Here is a 25,698-nt window from a genome sequence, read left to right as displayed (position 1 = left end):
CATTTTTCTACATACAGCTCGGGAAGTAGCTGAGAACTTGGCACTGCGCACACATACTAGGTTGAAAGAGAGTTGAGGAAACCAGAAGGCCAAGTGGATCTGCTGGCAAACCCTGAACCTGTCTCCTGCGCTTGCTCTACAGTTCTGAAGTTGAAAATCCTTTTCATGCCTAGCATCTGCTTGAGTTATAAACCCCAAGGCAGCCATGTCATAGACTAGTGTTTACTCTTGTTTTGACTTTGTTTTAATGCTTCCTAAGACCCAAGTGCCTCCTGCTGTTTCCTCCTTTGTGGTAGCCTCTGGCCATCTGGACCTCAATCCCCAGCTTTCCCACTTTCAGCAGTCCTTTGCTCTCTTTGCTTCTACCTCAAATAGCCCCAGGAGTGGGCTTTAGTCTCCAATATGGAGCATCTCAAGCTTCTCCTGGGGAATGGGGATTGGGATGGGCAGAATCTGTTTTGGATCTCCGGGTTATTTCCAGTGGGTGTAAAAGCAGAGCTGGGCCTTTCCCTCTCTTATCCCTGAGGGTGGGTAAGAAGGACTGTATCTTACACCTGTTCTTCCCTACCTTCTCTTTTGTTAGGGACGCCTCATTCTAAGTTCCTCAAGAGAGTCCTTGACTTAAAGCTGTAGCAAGGGTGTGCTAGGTGGGGGATTTGGAGCAAAACCGTCGAGTAGGCATGATACTGGTATGGAGTGGGCCTGCAAAATCAGACAGAAATGGCTTGAGAAGCCGCAGGGGGAGCATGCCTGTCTCTCAGTGATAGAGTATGGGAGGGACCTCCCTAGCTTGGAAAATGAGAATTGAAGGGGTTATGAACAAATAGGATGCCTAGTTGAGGATGTTCCCAAAGTTTTGTCCAATCTTATCATTAGTAGATTTTATAAGCCACAGAGACAAACCAGAAACGGAATAATGTTACTTTGGATGCTTTATTTTTTTGTTCTAGGTGTGGCTTTGTACATGCAGAAGAATGCTATATGCTGCACATTTTGCCTTTAAAGTCTTACGACTTTCCCCATTTTAGTCTAATGGGAAGATACAGATGTGCAAGTCTGCTTTTTTGTTTTTTGTTATTTATTTATTTTTTTTTTGCTCTGTGTTATGGACATTTTCAGACATGCACAGAAGTGGAGAGGATGGTCCTTGGACCCCATGTGTCCATCACCTAGCTGCATCACTTATCAGTTATGGTCAATCTGGTTTCATTTGTATCTCTCTCTTTTCACCTGTATTGTTTATTGAAAATCCAAGACACCATGCCAATGCAACCGTGACTACTTTGGGAGATTGGTAGTCTCTTTTGATGGTGATAGTGATGGGGTGCACTATCATAATCACATCAGGTCTGCTTTTTGCTTTTAATGTTAACTAATGAAGTTCCAGAGATGGGCCTTAGAAATGTGTTTTAAGAATTAACAAGGAGTCTCAAAAAGAAATGAGAGGGATGCTTCCTTTCCCTTGCATCTACAAAACAAGAGAGAGACTGTTCTGTTGTAAAACTCTTTCAAAAATTCTGATATGATAAGGTACTTGAGACCCTTCACCAGAATGTCAGTCTTTTTTTTCTGTGTAACATGGAAACTTGTGTGACCATTAGCATTGTTATCAGCTTGTACTGGTCTCATAACTCTGGTTTTGGAAGAATAATTTGGAAATTGTTGCTGTGTTCTGTGAAAATAACCTCCCCAAAATAATTAGTAACTGGTTGTTCTACTTGGTAATTTGACACCCTGTTAATAACGCAATTATTTCTGTGTTCTTAAACAGTATAAATAGTTGTAAGTTTGCATGCATGATGGAAAAATAAAAACCTGTATCTCTGTTATATTTCTCATTTTCAAAAAAGAATTGGAAGGTTTTTAAACAGAGGCTGGGCAGCTGAGAGAATATATACATTGCCCTAGATAAGTGATTCCCAAACCGCAGACCCTTGTGTGACTAGCTACACAAAAATACATAAAATTTTGATTTCTAGGCCTTTTACCCAAAGATTGAGATTCTATGAATCTGAGAGGAAGCCAGGTAGCTTAGTTTTTAACATGCTTTCTAGTTGATTCAGAAGCGGTGAACTCCCATTAGAATAATCTAGATTCTATGAATCATCTAGATTCTAGTAGGAATACAGTGCTTCTTAAATTTTAGAGTACATCTGAATTGTGTGGTGAATCGTGTTAAAATATGCATTCTGATTTAGTATTTTGGGATGGAACCTGAGATTCTGCATTTCTAACGAGTTTCCAGATGATGACAGTGCTGGTGATCTGTGAACTGTACTTTGAGTGGAAAGGGGGGGTGACCTTGAAGTCCCTTTTAAACTTAAGTAGTGGTTCTCAACTTTGGTTGCACACTAGAATTGTCTGGGAAGCTTACAGAAACACTGCCAGAGCTCCACACGAAGACCAACTAAATCAGAATGGGGTAAGGGGTAGGTCTGGGTGTAGGTATTTTTAAAACTTCCCAGGTGATTCTAGTGTTTAGCCAGAGCTGAGAACTACATACTCTGATGCTGTTCATTTCCGATCCATAACAAGGATCATTTCCCATTAATCAGGAGAAGCAGTGGCAGACAACCAAGTGGCACACTAAGCTGCCCAGCAGAAAATGGACAAAATTAGAAGTGGGTGGTTACTGACAAGAAAATAAAATTGGCTTATATGACGAAGGGTTTTAATAAACATGCAGTGTTCAGGGCATAGTAGGTGCTACAGTGTTGAATGAATGAATGAATTTAAAGCAGTTTATATTCAGATGCCTGAGGGCATTTGAATTTGGTAATTTGTGAAGTGGGCCACATTTGTTTCATAAGAAAATCTTATCAGTTTTCTGGGGCTGCCATAACAAAGTACCACAGACTGAGTAGCTTAAACAACAAATTTATTTTCTCAGTTCTGGAGGCTAGAAATTCAAGATCAAGGTATCAGCAGGGTTGGTTTCTTCTGAGGGCCTCACTCAGCTTATAGATAGCTTTCTTCTCTCTCTGTCTTTACATGGTCTCTCTCTCTGTGTGTGTGTGTGTGTGTGTGTGTGTGTGTATATGTGTGTATGTGTGTGTGTGTGTCTCTGTGTATATATATCCTAATCTCTTATAAGAATACTAGTCATCTTGAATTGGAGCCCCTCTAATGACCTCATTTAACTTTACCCTTTAAAGACCCTGTCTCTAAATTCAGCTACATTATGAAGTATTAGGGATTATGACTTCCACATATGAATTTGGTGTGAGGGCAGGAGCAATTTAACCCCTCACAACATCTTAACATGTATTCTTTTGACACATATGTGCCTCACATGTTATGGTAGTTAATTGTATTGAGGCATATGTGCCAGGCACTGTTGCAGGCGTTATACAAGGATTAATATATTAAGTCCTTATAACAAGTGATAATTATCTCTTAATGAGGGGATGGGATGAAGAAATGGGGTAAAAAGAGGTTGAGTAAATTGTTCAGGATCATGCTGGTAATGAATGAGCCAGGCTTTAAATTCAGGCAGTCTGGTTCAAGAATGCACCAGCTCACATATAGCTCTTGACTTGAGTAGGAATAATCTTCAGTTTATCAACAGTATCTTTATGTAGAATCTCCTAATTTTGCATGTTAAACATAATTTAAACCCTTGGAGTTTTTCTGATATGTGGAATGCAGAAGGGATGGAGAGCAGCATCTCCAGGCCTGATCTTCCTCTCAGGATTCACTCAGAGTCTGCTTGGATTATGAATTGGGAGGGGCTCTCTGCCCAGTTCAATTTCATTTATGCACTTGCTTCTCTGTGGGTGCAGAGCCTCTGTTGTCCAGGCCCTCTTTCAAATACCTCTCTTCAGTTCCTTGGACAACCCATTTAATCTGGGATTTACGACTTCTCCATTGGCTCATTCACTCATTGCCTCTTATATGAACCAGTCCTTGGTGTAGACATTGGAGATATAGCTATGGACAAATACAACTTTGAATTTTTCTTCCCCCACCTGCACTCCACCCCGCCATCCACCTGCCATAGGCTTCAGTCTCTTCTTAGCTTTCACCTGGGGTTGACTGTCAATCTTTTTTTCCATTTTCCTGCATGGGGCTGGTGAATGCTTTAGGTCCATGTGGGTTGAAGAGGGGGCTAAAGGAAGCCTCCCTCACCTTTGGCCTTTAGGTCAGACTTCACAAGGGACTCAGGCCTTCCATAACCTGGAGAGGGAGGGCCTCTTGGGTCATTCTAGTCAAGAGTCCTTGGCCCCCCTTTTAGCTTTGACTTTTATTATAAAAAGCCCTCTTCTGATTTTTTCACTGTTACCTCCTGGGCTTTTTGGAAATGTGGTAGGTTTGTGCTAGGCCATAGGTGAGGGAGGAGAGAAAAATAAAATGGTCCTGCCACCCTGAGCTTACCAAAGATCTCTACCAGCTTTGGACTGTCTATTTCTTCTTGCACTTTGGGCTTCTTCATTCTAGTCTACTTTAGTGGTTTGCAACAGAGGAAAGAGAAACACTGCCCTAAGGAGGCACGTTAGAACCACCTAGGGAGGGAAATTTGGCAAATTCGCTTGCCCCTCTGAAGATTCAGAAAAGTCCCCAGCCATGGGGAGCCACTATAACTGATGGGTAGGATCATATCCCTCAGGTGTTAGAACAATAAAAAAGTACAGCATAGGCTATCCAGTCCATGATTTCTATTTTTATTTGCCGTTAGTGTCTTCACTCCTGCTTTTGGAATCTTCTCCAACTATATTTCACTGTTCAGGGCCACAACTCACTACTACTCATTCACTTTCACCTGAAACTCTGGCCTTAGAACCTCCTGTCAGGTGTCCAGCTACTGGCCATCCAGCGCTCGAGTCTTGAATTCCTCCTCTCCCTCCATCCTGTCAACCTGGTCCTCAGCTGAGGTTTGACAAATATAAGACAGTAGCTATCATCTGTGTGACCGACACTTCATGGTTTACAAAGCACATTCACTTATATTATCTTGATTATAACTACTATGCCATAAGAAGGCTCAAAGAGGTTAAATGACCAAAATCACAAAAGTAGTAGAGCCAGGACTCAAACTTGGGTCTTCTGATTCCAAGTTCCATCCATCCATGGGACGGTAAGCATGTGGCCCAGGGCAGATGTCTGGCACTATGAATCTAGACACTTCTTTCCACAGAACCTGTATTTAACTTTCTGCACAGCGGATTATCCAGTTGCTGCCCATCAATCTGAGTTGGCATATGAATGTGAAACTTCTTTACCATCCTGAACTACAGCATGCATGTGGTCATAACAACTAGGAGCAGGACCGACTTGACTCATTGGTGGGTGAGGCTTCCTTCAACTGCGTTGTTCAAAGGTTAGGATTGGCTCTAGACACAGTATGCTTGCAGATGAGGGCTGAGTGCGGTTTTGGGCCATATATATCAACAACTGCTGATAAATTCGTTGGAAAGGGGGAAATTTTGCTTCTATAAGAAGAAGTCTGGTAATGGGAGGTTGTCAGGTTGTAGGCTTCAGCGGCTCAATGATATTAGGGATCTGAGTCTGCCATCTTTTCTTTCTTTCCCTTGGCTTTCCCCTCACAATTCCCCAGCTCCAAGCATCACAACCTCACCCACATGCACTCAGAGGCAGGAAGAAAGGGGGAGGAGGGGGCCTTCTTACATGTCTCTGTTTTTATCAAGAAAGAAGATCTTTGTCAGTAGTCCCTGGTGGATTTCAGGAGACCTAAGTCAGGTCCCTTGGGCCAGAAATGAGTCACGTTCCTACACCCTACCTCAAGGAAATCTTGCATTTTCCAGTATCTCTCGGGGTTATGGTTCTGCCATCTAGAAATAAGGAAAGTTCAAGGGGCTAGAGCTGACAGGTGATTTTCAGTCACCTGTAGTTTTATGCTTTCTGAGATAATTTTGTGGGCGTGGAACACCAGATAACACCTGGAGGCACCGTGCATCTGCCTTTTACCCCAGGTCTCCCAGTTACCCCTTGTGACAAGAAAGCTTTACCTTGTGCTCAGTGTTTTGTGTCTCATCTCCTCTATTGCATGGTAAGTGCTTTTCTGGCCAGACGATGCCTTTTTGGTTTTCATGTCTCCCACAGCACCTACCTCAGGGTTCACTCAACATTGGATGTGGGTGATCAATAAATGCTAGTTGAGTAAATGCAATACATCAATGAGCTTTCTAAAATGTCAATTTGATCATGTCAAGCACTGGTTAAAACCTTCAGCAGTAGGATCCAGAATCCCAAGGAGCTCATAACAAGCCCTCCATTATGTGCCTTTTCCTTTTGTTTCTTCCAAACTTCCTTATTATGAAAACTTACAAATATTCAGAAAAGTACAATCCACCTGTATACCTACAACTTAAGTTCAGTGATTGTGAACTTTCAGACATATTTAGTTTGTCTATGTGTGTGTATATATGTTTATTTTGCTGAACCATTTGAATTAGTTGCATGATGCTTCATCCCTAAATACTCAGTGTGCATCTCATTAAAAATAAGGATACTAGCGGGGCGTGGTGGTGGACGCCTGTAATCCCAGCTACTTGGGAGGCTGAGGCAGGAGAATCACTTGAACCCGGGAGGCAGGGGTTGCAGTATGCTGAGATCATGCTGCTGCACTCCAGCCTGGGTGACAGAGCGAGACTCTGTCTCAAAAAAAAAAAAGATATTTTCCCACATAATCACAAGATCATTATAAGACTAGAAATTGGTTCCCAAATACCATCTAGTATCCAGTCCATATTTAAATGTCTTTAAATGTCTCTATTGTTTCCAAGTTTATCTTACCATGTTAGTTTTACAATCAGGATTTAATAATATTCAGGCATTCCATTTGACTGTTATATCTCTTTAGTCTTTTTAAAATCAAGATAATCCCCCCACCTTTTTAAATTTTCCCACTCGTGACATTAACTTTCTGAAGAAGTTAGGGCAGTTGTCTTGTAGGATGCCCCATACTCTAGATTTGTCCAATTGCTTCTTCTTGGTTTTAACTTTTTCCTCTATCCCTTTTTTTTTTTTTATAACTAAAGATGCAGTTGAAACACCGAAGATACTACCTAAGTGAAGCTGTGTACTTTATATATGTCACATCAGAAGGTGCACAATGAGAGGTTGTCCTACGGTTGTGCCATAAGTTTGATCTTTTGGTTAAGATGGTGATCACCATGTCTGTCTTTTGTAAAGATGCATTTTCCCTTTCCAGTTAGCTGGTAATTTCTAGATGGTACTCTGTTACTGAGAGAATATTATGTTCCCCAAAACTTCATCCCAAGGTTTTAGCAGCCATTGATGGTTTTTGTCCAAGTCAGGTATTTCACCGTTGGTTGCAAAATGGTGATTTTATAATCCTGTCATTCTTTTTACGTACTTTAGTTGGCATTCTGGTATAAGGGAGGTCTTTCCCTCATCTTCTGGCAAAGAACTACGTTTTCTCCTAAAAAGGCAGTGTAAAGACTTAATACGTTCCCTTTAATCACCAATTTTCAGCATCAGAAGTCGGTATAATAACCTCCACTGGTCTCAAATAAGGGCATGATTTCTTTACTGTCACTACAAGTGTGTGGATTTTTATTTATTTAATATTTACAGTCAGTTACAGTCAACTGTTCAGTTGACCTGTATTTTGGCCCTAACCAACCTATACCAAACTCCTCTCATCTTTGTCTCTAACTATCTCCCCTTGCCACCCTGTACTGTGCTCCAGCCAGTGTGAACCATATCTGGTTCTCTGAACACTCATATTTACACAAGCTGTTTACTCAGCAAGAAAGCCCTTTCACATACAGCTCAGATATACTTGTTCTGTGCTGTTATTTTTAATCTTTCAAGGCTGAATTAATCCTTCCCTTTTGCTTTATTTCTGCAATATTTTGTCCACACTTCAATCTACAGTAACTAATGTAATGACTTGTACTTACCTGTTTACCTGCCTGCTCCCACCAGAGATTATGTGATCCTTAGATCACAGAAGAATAAAACAGTATGTGTTAATCATTTTTGTATTCCCACAGCCCAGTGGCCTACACATAGTAGGTGCTCATTAAGCACTGAATGAATGCAAATGAATGGTCCTTAGAAATTGATGAAGGTATCAGTGACAAACTACCGAGAGGTTAGAAGAGCTCAGGAGCAGAGATTGGGAATAACTTCAAGTGAAGGAGAAGCATGAACCTAATAGAAATGGATTAAAAGGGGTGGGAGAGGGAAGCTATTACCTGCAGAAAGCTTTGGGCAAAAAACAGTGGCACCAAATCACTCTCACATTGGAAATCAAGTAGGGAAATGGAAGAGAGCAGGAAAGCAAATGAAAAATGTTGGAAATGTACCATGTACACTGTGCTTTAGTAATGTTCCACAGCCCCTGAGTCTGTAATTGAAAACAAGGAAAAGCAAAGCCAGTGTGATTCTGGACAATGACTTTCCCAGGGATCTTTCTCTGTCTTTATACGTAGACATGTATATATAATCTGCAATCTCCTAAGAGGTCCCTTGGATTTAAATGACTCCAGAAAATTGGGGTAGAACAAAAACAATCTCTAAAAGTGGTTTCGCTGAAAAGCAACCTGGACAGGAGGTTAAACCTGCAGAGTGGAACAGAGTGAATAAATCTAGGGGAAAATTACTTTGAGCTTCAATACTAAATAGCCTGAATTCCAAGACTATGTGGAAAATATGGTCATCAAAGCCTGGTGCTGCTTTGCCAAGTGCTGTGGGACTAGATGATTTATGAGATAATTCAGGGCATTAAGAGGGGGACGAGGGTGCAAGGTGAGGCATTTGAACCCAGGCACATTCTGGAGGAGGTTATGATTACAGGGCAGATTGTCCCTAAGGAAGCAAGGTTGTGGGGCCCCACCATATCAGGAGATCTCTTCATCTTGTGCTTTGAGAACCTGTCTTGCTACTAGTGCCACCTCTGGCCTGAGGACAATTTATTATCCTTCTAGCATTTATGTGAGGGACACTGAGTCCCTATAAGCTTACATGCCATTCTCTCAGCAAGAGGTCTTATCTGACTTTCAGTAAAATGATACTCCCACTCCTGCTGCTCGCTTTGTACTCCTTCTCACAGCTCCCTCTTTTCCTTGATAGGATTTACGATTCATGACTATGACTTTGTCTCTGAGTTTGTTTCTTCCCTTAGACTGTAACCTCTGAAAGATCCTTGCTGCTGGATCCCAAATGCTCACACATAGGAGGTATCTGACAAATATTTTGGACTAGTGCAAATGTTGATCTTATGAGCCAATTAAGATGGCAGGTTGGGTGGGCCATGCCTTGGGGTTGTCCTTTGGCAGGAGGAGATGATCCCTTCCTAATATACAAGGGGACTGGGAGAGTCCATTTTATTGAGTGGGTACCACATGCTAAGGACAGTGCTAAGCACATTATACACATTATCAAAACAAATCTATTTTCATACTCATTTTCCAGATGAGATAAAAGAGCCCAAGAGGGTTTAGGTGACTTGCCCAAGGTTATGTAAGTTGTAATTCCTGGAACTAGGGGTAGAGGCTCTTAACCATTATTGTGCACTGCCTCTCTGGTGGAGGTTTGCAGTATGAGTTTGTGAGTTAGGCTAACATCATCCTCATGCCTTCAGGAAGGAGGAAGGACAGTGTGTGACTATAGATAGGTTCTCAGCTCTCCAGGGGGTGACGATCACTGTGCCTAATCACCAGGGAGGAAAGTGTGGAAAGGGTGTGTGTGTGCATGGGCCATATCTAGGTGTGTGTCCAGGAAGGCCATGAGAGTGGCCAGCAAGCCAGCTTTGACTGCCTGCTGCTTGTCCTCAGACCCACACCATCCTCAGGCTGCCAGGGTATGATGCACACTCACTTGGGGATCACTGCCCACTGAGGTAGTTGGGTCCACATTTTAAAGGCTCCCAGCTGCGGGCAGCCTGTGGGAAACAGAGACCCTCCTGGCCCAAAGCAGCCCAGCAGGTGGAGGCCTTTCTGAATAGAGGCATTAAGAAGATGGTTTGATCAGGCTGAGTCACAGATAGCATCAGGCTCAACAAAAGGCAAGAACAGCTCCTAAATGAGGGATTTGTTTGTGTACAGGCCACGTAGGCAGGCCTGCTGATTAGAAGCTGTTCTTTGAACTCCAGCCTCCCACATGGACAGCAATCCCTATCATTTGTCTTGTCTTGGAATAAGAAAGATGATGAAAAATAAAATCAAGGTTTCTTGATATTACCATGGGAGTGTGCTTTTCCCTTCACAAAAAATTGACCCTTCTACTCCACACAGGGATTATATGGAAAGTAAAAAAGTAAGGAGTTAACACTGAGCAGCTACTGCATGCCTAAGTGACTTATATACAGTTGTTATTTTATTTTTTTACAATAGCAAGCTTATGAAGTCTTCATTGTTACCTACATTTTATAGTTAATTACACTGAAGCTTTGAAGATTAAGGAACTTGCTCAGGGTTACTCAGCCAGAATTCTGTCTGACTGGAGTCTGTTTGGCTCCCAAACCTCTGTTCTCTCAATTATAACATACCTAGAAGAGGGGAGACACAATTACTCCTGTTTTTAACAAGGGTGTATGATTCAGTTAGAATGCTTTCAGTTGCAAGTAACAGAAACCCTGACTTAGGCCCAGAAATAAGGACAGACACTATTTTTGTAATAAGGAATCTGGAGGTAGGTGATCCCATGCTTAGTTTTAGCTGCTCCCTTATCAAGCTTCCAGATTCTTTCCATCCTTCCAGTCCTTCCCCTCCAACATCTTTGGATTTGGCAAAGACTTTTTGTCCTCAAACTTGTCTCATGTCCCTGAGATGACTGCTTCTGTTCCAGGCATCATATCCCCAAATACAGTGTTTAAAACAGGAAAGTTAGGAAAGGGAGCAAACAAGGACTTCTCCCCTAGAACCCTATCTCTTTTACTGGGGAGGAAAATATTTCCTGAAGCCTCCCAATGGACTTTGCTTTCTATCTTTTTGGCCAGAAATGAGTCTTCACCCTTAGACAAATTGCTGGCAAAGGGGACTGTTATTGCCATGACTGGCTTGGGCTGACCAGGACTGTTTCCCTGGGAACTGCAAGGAAGAAGGAACATTGCTGTTAGATAAGCACTCACCACACAATTCTAAGGCCAGGGGTTCATCAGACTCCATGACCACCATTGCTAGAATACCTTGGAGAAGGGAGAATAGTCAACATTTATTCATCGATTCAGACAGCTTGCTTGTTTAGTACCTTCTGTGATCTCAGGCATGCGTTAGGCACCATAGGGTCAAAGGACCTGTAGAATACAGGCTTGCACTTACTATTTCATCTAAATGGGAAGAGTAGATAGATAGAATAGGTAGATAGATAGATAGATAGATAGATTAATATATAGATATGTGTAAGTATATATATATGTATATACATATATGTATATACGAACAGTTCAATGAAAACATGAAATAAAAATTTAACAAAAACCAGCATATGACCAAGAGGTCATAGGGCAATACAGTAGATTCTTCATGGAAGATTTTGTGAGTTTCTTTGTCTTACTCATGATTCAGTGGAAGCACTTTAAATTCTTTTTGATCAATGGGATTAATTTTATATTTTCTGTTATTTCTTTCCAAATAAAATACATCTATTAATATTTCTCAATGATTTGGAGGCTGTTTTTGGCCAAGGAAATTATTTTTAGGTGTTAAATCTATATTGTTGGCTTCCTAGAAAAAGTATTTGGTGCTGCAAGAGATGTGAACCAGCTATGAATTTAAGTATCAGCCCTGGTAGTTTTACCATGTATGATTGACTTTTTTGATGGATTCCCTGTGGATCTAAGCAGCATGAAAATCAAGTGGTGTCACCTTGCATTCAAATTAAGCATGAACATTTATTTCAACAGTTACATTTGAGGCATCTGAATAATGCAAAATGCTACAGCAGCAGCCAAAACTTTAGTTTGGCCTCTGATTAAAGACAGTCTTCTCAATCTAGCCCCAGTTTCTAGAATAATCCTGTAAGAGGATTAAACACAAGCACGTACTTTGCTGATAATTGTGTGTTGATTCTATAACAATTTGGCTAGGAGTAGTTGTCCTCATTTGAAACCAAAAATCCCCCCAAATAGTGATTGCTCTAGACCTCCAGATGGAGAACTTTCCCCATAGCCCAGTAACTTTGCTAAAGATCACCATTTGGAAGGCTGTTCTTTTTGTTATTGGACTTCTGTTATATTATCCTCCCAGAAAAGCTTACCTTATTTATCTCAGCCTCTTCTTGGTTGCGGGCTAGGGGAAAACAGGGAGAGTCATTCCCAACATGGTATGGCCTGTGCATTTCTCAGGCTCTCTTTTCATGGGATTGTTCTAATTGGAGTTGGATGTAAGGGTTTTGATGTCTCACCTCACCTTGTTTGGTATTTTTAAATGCTCCTCGGCCCTAGTTGAGCTGGAACCATGGTGACCCAAGCCAGCTTAAAAAGACAGTTCTGCCAAACAGTCATCCATAGGTAGTCCTCGTTCCCTGAGTGCTCCAGTAGCTTCTGGGTCAACATGCAATTGGTGGAAAATGATGTGGATCTCTTGGCTAAGGAAAAATGGTAAAATGCAGATTGCAGAACATGCTCACCTTATAGCTGGCTTGAAGTCGTGTTTGAAAGCCCTGGCCTTCACAACCCAAACTGAAACTCCAGTTGGAACCAAGAAAGCACAGTGGATATGGACAGTGGTACAAGTAAGCCTGGCTGGTGTCACTGGCTTTGGGTACCTGATGGTGACACCACATGTTCCAGAATGGTTGTCTGTTAAATGTTTACTAGAGTTGGGTCTGGAGCACAGAGTGAAGGGAAGGAATATAATGGAGGTTGTAGAGTATGACAGCTAAGACTTGGAATCAGGCCGGGTGCGGTGGTTCACACCTGTAATCCCAGCACTTTGGGAGACCGAGGTGGGTGAATCATGAGGTCAGAAGTTTGAGACCAGCCTGGCTAACACAGTGAAACCCTGTCTGTACTAAAAATACAAAAATTTAGCTGGGTGTAGTGGCAGGGGCCTGTAATCCCAGCTACTTGGGAGGCTGAGTCAGGAGAATTGCTTGAACCCAGGAGGCAGAGGTTACAGTGAGCCGAGATTGCGCCACTGCACTCCAGCCCAGGTGACAGAGTGAGACTCCATCTCAAAAAAAAAAAAAAAAAAAAAAGTTTGGACTGTGTTCATATCAAAACTCAGAGCTACTAGCTAGTGTGTGGAACCTGGAAGGTTACTTAGCTTCTCTAAGTTTTTTTTTTTTTTTAATCTGTAAAAGAGGAATAAAAGTTTGGAGTTAGATGGAAGTTATAAAAAAAAAAAAAAAACAAGGCTCAAATTATGTATAGAATTGAAAAGTCCAGGAGCAGTCTGGGTTTCAGATACAACTTGATCCAGGGGCAGACCCTTTCCTCCCTGTGGCAAGATGGCGTCTTGATGCTCTAGGCCTGCAAATCTTACCCTTTCAGTAACCCTAATAAAGCATGAAAGTATTTCTTCCTTGCCAGTACCAGCGAAAAAAAAAAAAAGTCCTGAAGTTGACTCTTGGCTTATTAGTTGATTATAAACACTTGAGTCAATTGCTAAGAACTGGGTCACTGCCCAGCCCTGGAGCCAGGAAAGGGGTCAGCCCCACCCAAGCTACAAGAACAGACAATAGGAAAGGGATGATTTTTTTCCAAATGAAAATAAATCATGGTGCTAGTACCAGAGGAAGGGGGGATGGATGCTGGGCAGGCCAAAACAATAGATGCCCACTGAAGAAGCACTCCATTCCCAGGTCATCCTTGTTAATAAGGAAGTGGGAGGGACAGGAACCAAAAACACTTATTTATGAGGATCCGGGCCAGGGTCAGGCATCGAGCATCAGCAACTCCCTACCCTGCCTTTCTACACAGTAGCACAGTCTTTATATGATAGAAATTTGGTTGCAGCTTCAATGTGACATACACATGCTTTCAACTCTCAAGGCATCAAACCTTGTTTAATTACTATTATTCTTTTCTTAAGGTTTTGGTATTTTCCCTCTGTATTTCTGATGTGCCTCTTGGCTACAGATAATCCAGATAGTGGTTGCTGTCTGTGGGCATGTGAGGCAGGGAAGTCCAAAAAGTGAGGCTAACAGCCACTACTGACAGATGAAGGGGCTTCCTCAGGGGCAGAGGCACAGTGTCCGGTGATACAGGCTGGCACCTCGAGAACCAGGGATGGGATTTTCCTGGGAGCCACAGGGTTCATACTTGAGGGAGGCTTGGGAGTTTTTCACTCTCTGCATAATGGGTCTGTTCCCCTGGGGATAACCCACGACAAGATATGCCTTGTGAATGTGGGTGGCAGAGGGACACACAGGTGCAGGGGCGTCTTCCAGCCCTGGACGGTGCCACATGAGGGATGGATGTAAGACTGGCCATATAGGTGAAGTGTCCGAGGCTCAGAGAGATGGCAGGGTTCACCTCTGGACAGAGCAGGACAGAACTAGAATGAATGTATAACACCGGGGATAAGATTGTTAGTGAGAAATGCTCCACACAAACACATTCCAAGAACATGAGTGAGAGAAAGAGATGGACTGTGCTTGGTGGTGGTGGTTCGGTGCACTTCCCTCTGGGTTGGGCTGGGCTGTGGTGACAGAGGAGATGGGTACAAGGGAATTACGAGAATTTTAGATGCATTGCTCAAAATTTAGGGGCTTGGTGTGTCCAGACTTTGATGTGGGATAAGAGAAAAGGAGAGCCCTTACGGCGGGACATAAATGGGTTAATCAGGTTGGGAGAAGTGGGTGTCCAGATAATTCCACCCACAAGTCCAAGTGGGGAGCCTGGGTCCAAGCAGAAAAGACAGTTTCCTCCTTTAGCAATCAAAGGAGTCCAGAGGGGGTGCCCAGCCTTGGGCCAGAGGGAGAAAGGAAGAGGGAAAGCTTTGCTCTGAGGATGAGGTTTAGAGCAGAAGGAAACAGAGACCACCCAGAAAAGGGAGACTTTTCCTGTGCCAAGGCGGAGACCCAGGGGACTGTGCACAGTTATCTCGGCCCTTTGAGTGCCTCCGTTTCCCTTGTCTGTGGTCAAGCCTAGCCCTGTATTCCAGCCAGCTGTGGGAGGATGGGGTGACGAAGTGATGCTCAAAGAGAATGTGGGGCCAGCAGGGGCAGCCCAGGACTCTGGACTGAGGACTTCAACAGGGAAGTCTCCCCCTCCCCCTCCCCCTCCTCCTTCTCCTGCTGGGAGTTAGCTGGAGAACCAACAGGCAGCATTACAGAAAGCTATAGGCCCCTTCAGCTGGTTGAGGGGGCTCAGCTGGCCCCATGGCTAGGGCATTTGTGTCCTGTTTCCTGCCGTGCAGGAGGGGCACTGTGAGGTCCTCCCGCGTCTCACCCCAACCACATACACACCTGTAAACAATGGAGCAGTCCAGTCTCCAGCCCTACCTAGAGGAGCGATTTGTTCTCTGATTTCCATAACACAGAAAAAAAAAAAAGAAAAAAAAATCCAAAACGAAAAGTAAAACCACTTTAAACAATTAGGAGTTTTGTTCGGTTATTTGGCGAAGGCTGTGTGCTGGGGGAGTGGGTAGTGAGGGAGTTCTTTATCCCTGGGGAATCTAAATGAAGGAAAAGTCAGTTTGAAACCGGCTCCCAAGATGACGCAGGGGTCTGAACCCAGAATAAACTCTGAAAGCTATATTTTCAGCACAGAAAAGAGGGGCTTCCTAATGGAAGCTTTGGCAGCCCTTGTGCTGTGGCCCCGGCCCTGGGCAGTGCTGCGCTGCTGTTTATTTGAGAGGAAGTGGTGGAGAGTGGTCCCTCTTGTGGTGTGTGGTTTTGGCAGTGCCTGGGCTCTCCGTCTTCTGTTTGGGAGTCTGGCCCACCATGGAGCCCTTGCTCTTGGTTCCATTGTTAAAGGATTCCTGCTGCAGTGCATCGGGGGTGCCCACCATGAGATTCCTTTGTCGTGGAAGAAGGTGCCACCCTTTCCACCTGCCTCTTTTCTGGGGGGATTTTCTGCCTGCTTGCATGGGAGGCATGTGGCTGTAGGTGGGGAGGGCAAGGGGCTGACTAGAAGTGGAGGTGAAGGGTGAAGCCACAGGAGGTGCCGTGGCACTTGTCTTCTTGGCCCTCCTGCCTCTGAACCCCAGTGACGGTCTCTTGCGGGCTGGTGGCTCCACCTTTTGGTCTGTGCTGGGACCTGGCAGGAAAACCATGCTTGGCTGTGTGAGAATGGCAGAGTATGGTGGGCCTGGGGCAGAGTGGTGGTGGTGGCAGAGGAACGAAAAGGATGGTGTTGGGGTAGCCACGGGAACGCCAGCTTTGTAACAAGACAGATATGGGTTTGAATCTTGGCCCCAGCACTGATTGCTGATGACTTTGGGTAAATAGCTTGACCTTTCTGAGGGCCAGTTTCTTGATCTTTAATACGGCCATAATCATACCTACCCCAGATAAAGGCTCAGGACCTCTTGTGTCACACAAAATATCGTGTGATTTTGAAAGCAATGCCTCGGACTCAGACCTATAGGCCATAGTTTAGGGAAACCCAAATCCTTCTCCAGAAATAGGGCTTATGCTCATCAGCCCACACTCAAAACTCAGCTCCTGCCCCGATTTCCACAAAACCCACTCATAGCAAGCACTTTGCAAGCTTAATATACCTTACAGACAATCTGGGGTTACTGAACAAGCAGCTTATTATCTCATTCACTGTTCTTTTTCCTCATCTTTCTTTACTCCTGTCCTCCTAGATTTCTCAGACTGCCAAATTCTTTCCCCTCTATGCACGGGGCAATTCAGCTCTCCCCATGTCCTACTCCCAATATTGCACACCAACACTTCTAGAATTGCTTAACAGATTTCACCAGATCTAAATGTCTCTAAAAACAGTGGAATAGAAAATAACAAATCTACTACTGATAGTGCCTACTTCATAGCATTTTTATGAGTAATACTATCACCACAGTGACTAGCACATGGTAATACTATCACCACAGTGACTAGCGCATAGTGATCAATAGCTATAACCATTTGAAGAAACCAGGGGTGAGTGTATCTGAGAATCCAAGAAAAGATATTGGCACGTTGGTGGATCAAAAAGCAGATATTGGGGTCAGCATATTTTGCCTTAATCTCACCAGCATTTCTACATCTTGTTGACACTTTGTGAAGTGGGGAGGACAGCCTCCACCACACTCTTTATACAGGAAGACAAAGCGACTTGCCCAGATTCACCAACTGGGAAGTGGCGAGTGTTTATTATGGATCAACATGTGTAAACTGTAGGGGGAGGGGGTAGAATGGGACAGAGGGAGAAGTTGATCAGCAAACCCTATTGGGAGCTGTGGAGCATACGCAGCCCTCAGAGGTGTCCTGTCATGGGTCTTTGTACCCCTGCCACTGTTAGCTGTTGCATTTGGGCTACCCGGAAAGGAAAGAGATGCCCTTGGGCAAAGCAGCTGTCTATGGCAAGCACACCCTGAAGGAGCTGACAGCTGGAGGCAAGTCCTTCCCTCCAGAAAGGGCATTTGGGCAGTGCATCTCCTGTCCTACCACTTTCTTCATCTGCAAAATGGGGATCATGATAGTACCAGCTTGCAGGGTTAAAGTAAGGTAGTGGGTGCAGGTGTCTTCCATAAACAACAGTTGTCTTTAAGGGCACTGTGGGTACTCTGTCTACCAGGCAGCTTTGGCTGTGGGAGCCCCTCCCAATAGAGCTGCCACCAGCCCTTTCTGATAGGACTAACTCCCCAGGAATGTCAGGGTGGTGACGGAGCACTTACAATTGGACACTGTGAAGATGATCATTGTGTTGCATCACCACTGCCCTTCATTCAGTTGTTTCAGATTAAATTCATCATAACAAGAGGTCTCTGATCAAAAACATTGAACTTAAATACGGGGGGAACTCTGGAAAAAAAGGAATGCTGAAAGAAGCTGAGTTTCCTTTCATTCTGAGGACTCTGAATACATTTGAGACTTGCATCTTACTCTTCTAAAGCCATGCAGCCCAAGCTTTCTATTCCATGTTAGTCAGGATGTAGGAGTCATTTCAGACCAAGTCAGGTTGGGGTAGATGATTAGAATATTACTTGTAGAGATTATCACAATAATGGCCCCCAATGAATCATACTTTCTGATACCATGCCCTTGTGTAGTGTTCTTCCACACTGACTCTGGGCTTAGCCATGTGTCCTGTTTTGGTCCATGTGACATCAGCTAACATAACCCAAGCAGAGACTTGGTAAGTGCTTGCTCACAGGGATTTGCTTGAAGCTCCAACTGGCCTTCTTGAGGATGAGAGACCAGGTGAAAGAGAGGACCTGCCCTCCCAGCCAATTCTCCTGCTGAATGGAGCCTAGGTGAAGCCAGCAGAGCCTCCCAGCTGTCCTACAGAGTCACGAGAAATAATAAATTGCTGTTATGATGATTTTTAAAATTGAGGTGAAATACACCATAACAGAAAATTCACTATTTTAAGGTATGCAATTCATGGCATTTAGTATCTTTATAATGTTGTGCAACCACCACCTCTTTCTAGTTCTAAAATATTTTCATCACTCCAAAAGCAAACCCTGTATCCAGTAAGCAGTCACTTCTCATTCCCTGCCCCCTCTAACTCCTGGCAACCACCCATCTGCTTCCTGTCTCTATGGAGACACTTTTGTGACTGGCTTCCTTCACTTAGCATAATGTCTTCAATGTTCATCCATGTTGTAGCATATATCGCTACTTCATTTCTTTTTGCACTCAAATACGTGTATGCAATGTTCATAGAAGCACTATTCACTATAGCCAAAAGGTGAAAACAATCTAAATGTCCATTAACTGATGAACAGATAAGCAAAATGTGTTGTACTCATACAATTAAATATTATTGAGTGATAAATTGCTGTTATTTTAAGCCATCAGGTTTTGGGCTGGTTTGTTAACTGTAGTAATAGATAACAGAGAATTTTTAAGGTGGTTGGAGTAATAACAAGAGCTATCACATCTTACACTGCATGCAATGTACTATGTGAAGCACTTTGTGTGAATTCTGCTTTAATCCTCACAAGAACCCTGTGGTTTAGGTACTAATATTGACCCCAGTTCACAAATGGGAAAACTGAGAAATTAAATATTTGCCCAATTTAACCCAGACAGTTCAATTCCAGAGCTCATGCCTTATTCACTCACTGTACTACAATCCGCCATAAATGAAAGGCCTACTCTGGAAGATCTAACTAAGGACATGAGTGTGTAGCTTTGCTGTGAAAGAGACACCATTCTCAGCTTTTTTATATAATGAATATCACTGGTAGAAATGATCAACAGAATTTGAAGCCTTTAGTAGTTAAAATCTAATCTGTGCAGTCTGACTTGGGAATATTGAACTTTGTAGAACAATGTCTATATAGTAAGTTTTCAAGGTCAAAAGTTACAACCATAATATTTGATATAAATAAACCAATTGAGTAATGCATCAAAGCTTTATATAAAACTGACACAGGAAAAAATTAATCCCAATCAAATAACTTCTGCGAAATAAAATATGAATGAAAATGGGAAAAATTAAAGAGGATTTAACTAGGCTATTTTAAGAAGGTTGATCAAGGAGTCAAATGGACTTAATGGAGTTTTCTCCAGAAAATCCTTTCAGTACAAAAATGTATTCATTATGACATAATTTTGGTTTTAATGGTATTATTCTTAGGAGACAAAATATCCTTAGGAGAGAACATCTTTCTGAGTCAAACATCTTTTATCTTGCATAAAGATTCTTTGGAGGGTGTAAAGTGTTATCAGAAGGTGAGTATGGGGTCACTCTGGGATGCCAAGACAGATTTGTAAGATTCCAGACTCTTTGGAGAATAAGTGCATTGGTATTTAGAGTCAGACCACGAGATGCTGGGCTTGACTTATGATGCAAGGTAAGGAGGTGAAGGCTGTCCTGTGGGGGTCAGGAATTCATCCCAGTGTAGGGGAGAGTTAGGTTCTGGTGTCCTTTTTGAGACACATGTTCTATGGCAGGGGGTAAAATGGCACATGGAGAAGCCACCAGAGTAATCTTGTGGCCTAATGGTTAGGAAACTTGATAGAAACTCCGTAAGAGGGAGCCTTACTCCTTAAGAGAATAAAGAGCTCACTGGGGGTGTGGTCATCTCAGGTAACCACTGAACCCAGTGCAACAGAAATAGGAACCCAGGAGCAATATCTAGCTAGTTGCAAGGATATGGGAGCAGGAAGTTTTTGGGATCCATTACAAAGGGAATTTGGGATTGACTGAGGTAATGCTGGGAGTAGAGGGAGAAGAACAGAGTTGTTTATTCGTAGGTCAACATATCAGATGCCTATAAATTTTTCAGGTATTGTAAAAATATTTATTAACTATTAATACATAAAGAGAATTTCAAAGCCAAAATTAATAAATGAATAATTAGGTGTTTTCAAAATGTAACATTAGGCCATTCATGTAATAATGGATTATGTATAGGTCTCATATAGTTATAGGTAAATATGAAATGTTTGGATCATAAAAATAAAATAATGTATTCTTCACAAACTCAAATGTATGAAAATTGAACATCCTTTCAAAAAATTTATAGCAAAACAATGTAGAATAATATATAATATAGATAAGTATGTATAGAACTCTGTAACTCTCCATCTGCCTATATGTCTCTAAATGAAGGCTATGGGCATATTTAAATATGGTTGACATGATATAGGAGTGGTTTAGGGCCTACAGAGGTGTCCGTGTGACACAAAGTAGATGTGGGGCATGTGACATGAATGTGAGGTAAGGGGTAGTTAGCCTGTTAACAAAATTGGGTGGAGTCCAGAGCCAGCAACCTTATTAATTAGTCCCAGAGCTTTATTTTTCTTGAGGCTTGTGTGGCCTCGGAAACAAGACTGTATAAGATATAAGAATTAGAGCGGAAAAAATGTTAAGGAGTACACAGAGATAAAAGAGATATAGGCTTTAAAATTAAGAATGCAGATTGTGGCTCCATGATATGCTGGGTGCCAAATTAGGTTAAAAATAAAATCCCCAAACCACACCCTGGGACCTTTGTGTGAATGGATGTTGTTAGGGGCCCTGTTGTCCCTAGGGTCCCACCACTCAAGGACAGGGACTGGTCACTGAGCCCTCTGTTTCCCAGACAAAATACAGCACCTGGTTCACAATACACTCGGTATGCAAATTCAATGCAATTGGAACATCACATACAATTGGAACATCCATGGTGGCCAGGCCACATCCCTTGTAATCATAGAAACACAGAAAACAGGGCAGAATCACAGGGATGGTCCATCCAACATTCCATTCAGTGGGATCCAACTCAAGATAGAATAAGTGTGGTAAGAGAGACGTGGGAGAAAGTTGTAGAAATACACTGTGACTTGAAGCTGGAATTCTTTGATGCTCAAGTCAAGAGCCTTCTTGGCAAGAGTTCTGATCGTTTTCACTCTGCAAGGAAATGTCTTCCCAGCATTCTGCCAGCACTTTTTCTGAAGGTGAGCTCAGGCCTTTATATCCCTCCCTTTGGCTCCCACAATGCCAGTAACCATGACAGGTGGTACCTGGCCATGGCAATGGTCTAATTTTCTAGGAAAGCCAATCTGGAAAGCTTACCATGCTTAAAGGAGCACTGACAGATAAGCAGCCTTCAGGATGCCACTTCCTAAAATCCATCTCTAACGAGGCGTAGCTAACAAAATGTGTATGGTGATTATTTATTCTGCCAGAGTCCCAGGGTGATGGAATCAGTTGCATGTGAAATTTGCTTTGACAAACCATCCCTGGCTATGTAAGTCCTCTGCTGTGCTCCAGACTGGGAGATTCTGCTATCGATTGAAGCTTCTCATCAACTCTTCCTGCAAGTGGCAAGAAATAGATTGAAGTCCTTGTCAGGCTTTCAGTCATGCACTGTTTCCTGGGACTGCAGTTAGAAAAACAAGTCACCGAATAGTGGGACACTTAAAGGACTACAAGATACAGGGCAAAATGCCATTGCTTCCCAGATGAGAAGGCAGGCGCAGCTCCTTTGAGGAATGTGTGGGGAGGCATGGATGTCAAAGTGCTAGTCGTAGTGATTCCGGGGTCTCAGAGAACACTGTCAGATCAGGGCTTTGTCTCTCAGCATGTGTCCCAGTTTCTTCAGTTTCAAAAGGTAAGAAATCATACCTGCCCTGGAAATTCTGAAAGCCCAGACCACTCATAGTTTATTATTGTTATTATCTGTTGATGTTTATAAAGCAACACGTTGGGACTTTATGGGTTCAATTTTGTAGCATGGAGATACATCAACATGTTTCCAGGACAGAGGGCCAGGGGCAAGTGGATAATTTACTTTGATTCAAGATAGTAAAGTCCTTAAAGGAGATCATAAATATCATGTGATCTGTGTCTGTTAGGATTAGGTCTAGCTGCTAGAAGCAGAAACCAGAAATAATAGGCTTAAGTAATAGTAATATAAAGGTTTGTTTTCTCTCATATAAATAAGTCTTAGATAAATTCAGAGCTCATCCATAGGTCTCTAGCTTCCATGGCCCATGATGGCTTTTGGTGCACCAGCCATCACATCTGTCTTCTAAGCAGGAGAAGAACGGGGAAGAACAAAAAGAATGCCTCCTGATGGAATCCATTTTATTTAAAGGAGCCCCACCAGATGACTTTACTTTCTTTTATTGGCCATCCTTAATTGCAAGGGAAGCTGATGTATGTATTATTTGAGCTAGGCACATTGCTGTGCAGAATATGCTGGGCAGGCAACAGGCAGGCTCTGCCACATCATCTTTTAGAGGCGGCCTCTGAAGCTTATGCAGAAGGAATATTGCTTTAGAACCTAGACGTAACTGCAGTTGAATTCTGGCTCTATGGCTTTTTAGCTGCGTTTGGGCAACTTATTTTGATTTTCTGGATGAGTTTCTTTAGCTATAACAATAAAAATAATAATTCCATCTTATGGGGCTGTTATAAGGATTAGATAAGACAGCTCTTGTAAAGTGCTCAGCACAGTACCTGACATTGGAACAGTAAGTGTTCAATAAATGTTAGTGCCCCTTCTTTGCTGTCCGTTAAAGTGTGCAATCTACCCACGTGGAGGCTTCGACTGCCAGCTCCTTGGCTGTGGCCCATAGTACAGATTCCCTGATGCAGAGGGCCTAGAAGGATGACAATCGTATTATTAATAATTCCAGCCGCAATAAGAGCTGGCATGGCACACATGCCATGCCTCCTCTGCACTAGGCACTGTGCTGAGTGGTTTACCATTATGTCATTTAACCAGTGCTGTAGCAGACACCATTCCTGCTCTGCCCAGATCCTTGGGTCTTTTTTACCATAATAACGCTCCTAATGGTTCACACCTGTGATTTTGTTTGAGCGCTTCTTGGGCCTCTTTGCCCACCATGCAGCCAGCCAGCCAGAGTATCTGGGTCAACCTAGCCCTCAGCCAATAAATGACCAGTGCAGGAGTTTGGAAGCCAAGCTCGCTTGCGTGAGTCAGGACAAACTCTGAGGAATAACATTCTCCAGAGTGCCCCGTGGCCTCAGGCTGGGAAGCTGTATCGTGCTTGGTTTCACTCGGTCCCTGCCCACTTCCCCAACTCCCTTAGTGGGAGCATGTCCTAAATAAACCCCATGCATTTGAATCCTCATCTCAGGATCTTCTTCTGAGGAATCTGACCTAGGACACACCCCAAGCTCCATGAGGTAGACCTATAGGGAACCCTTTTCCATTTTACAAAAGGGAAAACAAGCTTAGACAGTTTGGGTAACTTACCTGAGGTTGCATAACAAGTAAGGTGGCAGAATTATGATTTGAACCCAGGTCTGCCCAGCAGCACCCTGCAATCTTATCTTCCAGCTGCCCATTTTCTCTGAATGGTGGCCCAGCACCTGGAGGGACAGAGTACAAAGGACTCTGGCATGTTGAATTCCTCAAGCAACCTGCTGGTAAGGTGGGCCCTATTGTTTCTAAGGGCACTGACAACAGCATCTGTGTTCTCTGTGAAGGTTCTATCAAGGGTGTTCTGAAACTTCAACTCTTTTGATTAAGGTTTGGTCCCCCTCAGTTTTGGGGAGGGAGAAATGGAGCCATTGGAGAGGACGGGGATGTGCGTTGTGCCTGGCAAGTCGGAGTGGCCTAGTCCAGCCTGTGGTCGGTGAGGTATAGAGGCCCTGCAGTCCAGTCTCTGCCATGCTCCTCTCCCACAACACACTGCACCGGCCTGACATGCCAAGAAAATTGGGCTGCCTAGAAAATTCAGACCTGCCTAGAAAATTGGGCTCATTTCTCACTGTATGGTTTCCAAGCCATGTTGGCTTTCTCTCTGAAAGAGCAGCTCTTGTACCTTCCCATTTCCAAAAGGCTTGGGAGTTCACTCCTTTCCCTCTCTTGGGCTTGAGGAGACTGTCAACACCATTTCCATTGAAGGGTACTGGGAAATAATAAAATCAGCAATAATAATTAAATAACTATAAAAGTTCCTCATTATCTGAGACTGCTTCATATCGGAAGAAATAAAGTCACTTGAAAGTGACTCCACCTAAAACATTGACCAAAAAGATTGTGGTAAATAGCGAAAACAACGACAAAACCCAAAAGCAAAAAATAAACAAACAAACACAACAAATGTTTTGTTTATGATTTTGCCTAGAAAATAAAACTAAAAACTATAAAATAAGCTTATTTTATGTTGAACAAAATTTAAGTTGTAATATCAACTATCAGCTAATTCTTAAAGAATGAATACAATAAACTTTATATGTGAAAATTTTCCAACAAAATTATGATTGTCTATACCAAATTCTTCACATTTAACTTTTGTAGCACAATCCCTGAAAGAATAATTTTTATAAAATTCAAGTATTTTTGAATTCTTATCATTTTCTGCAAGAGCTTCTTTTAAGTCTTTGACATTAAAATCATTTTTTTTTGAGGCATCACTAACCTTACTTTTTTTCTTTCATTATTTGGGAATTGGCTACCTCTGCCCATACTTCTTGGTCAGTGGCTTAGCTGCCTGAATTAACGCAGCCTCCAACATCACTTTCACTGACCTCATGAAATCCCTCATTAATTACCAGATTTGCAATTTCATTTTGCCATATATTTGCACAGCATTTGCAAATAAGGTCAGATATTGTGGGTATCAGACCATCAGGAAGGGACAGACCTGTGCTTCTGGCAAGAAGGAGTGCTTGTGTTAATTGTAAGGAGGTTTGGAGTAGGGACCAATGTGTGAGTATTTTTGCGATATGAAACCTTTCACCATCTTGTGCCATACCATATTTCAGGCCCTTGCATAATGAATGCTCCAGTGACAGGGACTTCGTTTTATATTTGTACAGTGTTTCTAAGTTTACAAAGCCCTTTGACATTTCATTTGATTCTTACCGCTGCCTATTGAGGAACCACCATTTTCCAAATGACTTTTCTGAGAGCCAGAAAGGTTAAGTGACTTGCCCAAAGTTCCAGAGCTGCTTGAGACGCAGAGCCAGGGTTGGAACTCAGGTGTGTTGGTTGTCGGTCCTGCCTCTTTCTCTGACTCATCACAGTTTACCCAAGAGGAGCCCTGAAACATGCTTAAGATGTGCCCCAGACCTTTAAAAGAATTAGATATTTCTAAAAGATACGTCAAAGTCCTCATGGTGGAAAAAAATCAGTACATCTTAGCATTCCTTGAATTTTAAGATTTGCTACTATATTTTAAATTACTTATTGTGGGCAGGTTATTTTTTTTTTATGCAAACTTTCTCTAAAAGTCTCC

At 42.7% G+C, this 25,698-nt stretch overlaps 1 protein-coding gene and 1 long non-coding RNA gene across 9 annotated transcripts in view; one reads left to right on the top strand and one right to left on the bottom strand.

Annotated features, from left to right (window-relative positions):
• The window catches only part of TSPYL5 (TSPY like 5), a 347,974-nt gene that overhangs the window by 5,820 nt on the left and 316,456 nt on the right, over positions 1-25,698 (top strand). For 2 of the 6 annotated variants that reach the window (XM_063606864.1, XM_063606863.1), the window contains exon 2: positions 18-1,829. The exons of the other annotated variants lie outside the window; for them this stretch is intronic. The gene's annotated coding sequence lies outside the window, so the exon portion shown is untranslated. Of the gene's footprint in view, positions 1-17; positions 1,830-25,698 lie in introns of those variants that run through there. 6 annotated transcript variants of the gene reach the window in all.
• On the bottom strand, positions 11,094-24,678 carry LOC117981462 (uncharacterized). Of its 3 annotated transcripts, none has more exons than XR_008626444.2 (3): positions 23,709-24,678; positions 22,946-23,088; positions 11,094-21,798 (listed from the first exon to the last, which is right to left on the bottom strand). It is a non-coding gene; the product is annotated as an uncharacterized LOC117981462 (long non-coding RNA). The 3 variants fall into 3 exon arrangements; XR_004673004.3 differs by having other exon boundaries at positions 11,094-23,088; positions 23,709-23,824; positions 24,280-24,678; XR_008626443.2 differs by having other exon boundaries at positions 11,094-23,088.

This window comes from Pan paniscus, chromosome 7 (assembly GCF_029289425.2).
Source record: "Pan paniscus chromosome 7, NHGRI_mPanPan1-v2.0_pri, whole genome shotgun sequence".
NCBI classification, from domain to species: Eukaryota; Metazoa; Chordata; class Mammalia; order Primates; family Hominidae; genus Pan; species Pan paniscus.
The sequence above is the reverse complement of the archived record's forward strand: the minus strand, read 5'-3'. Positions and strand labels throughout refer to the sequence as shown.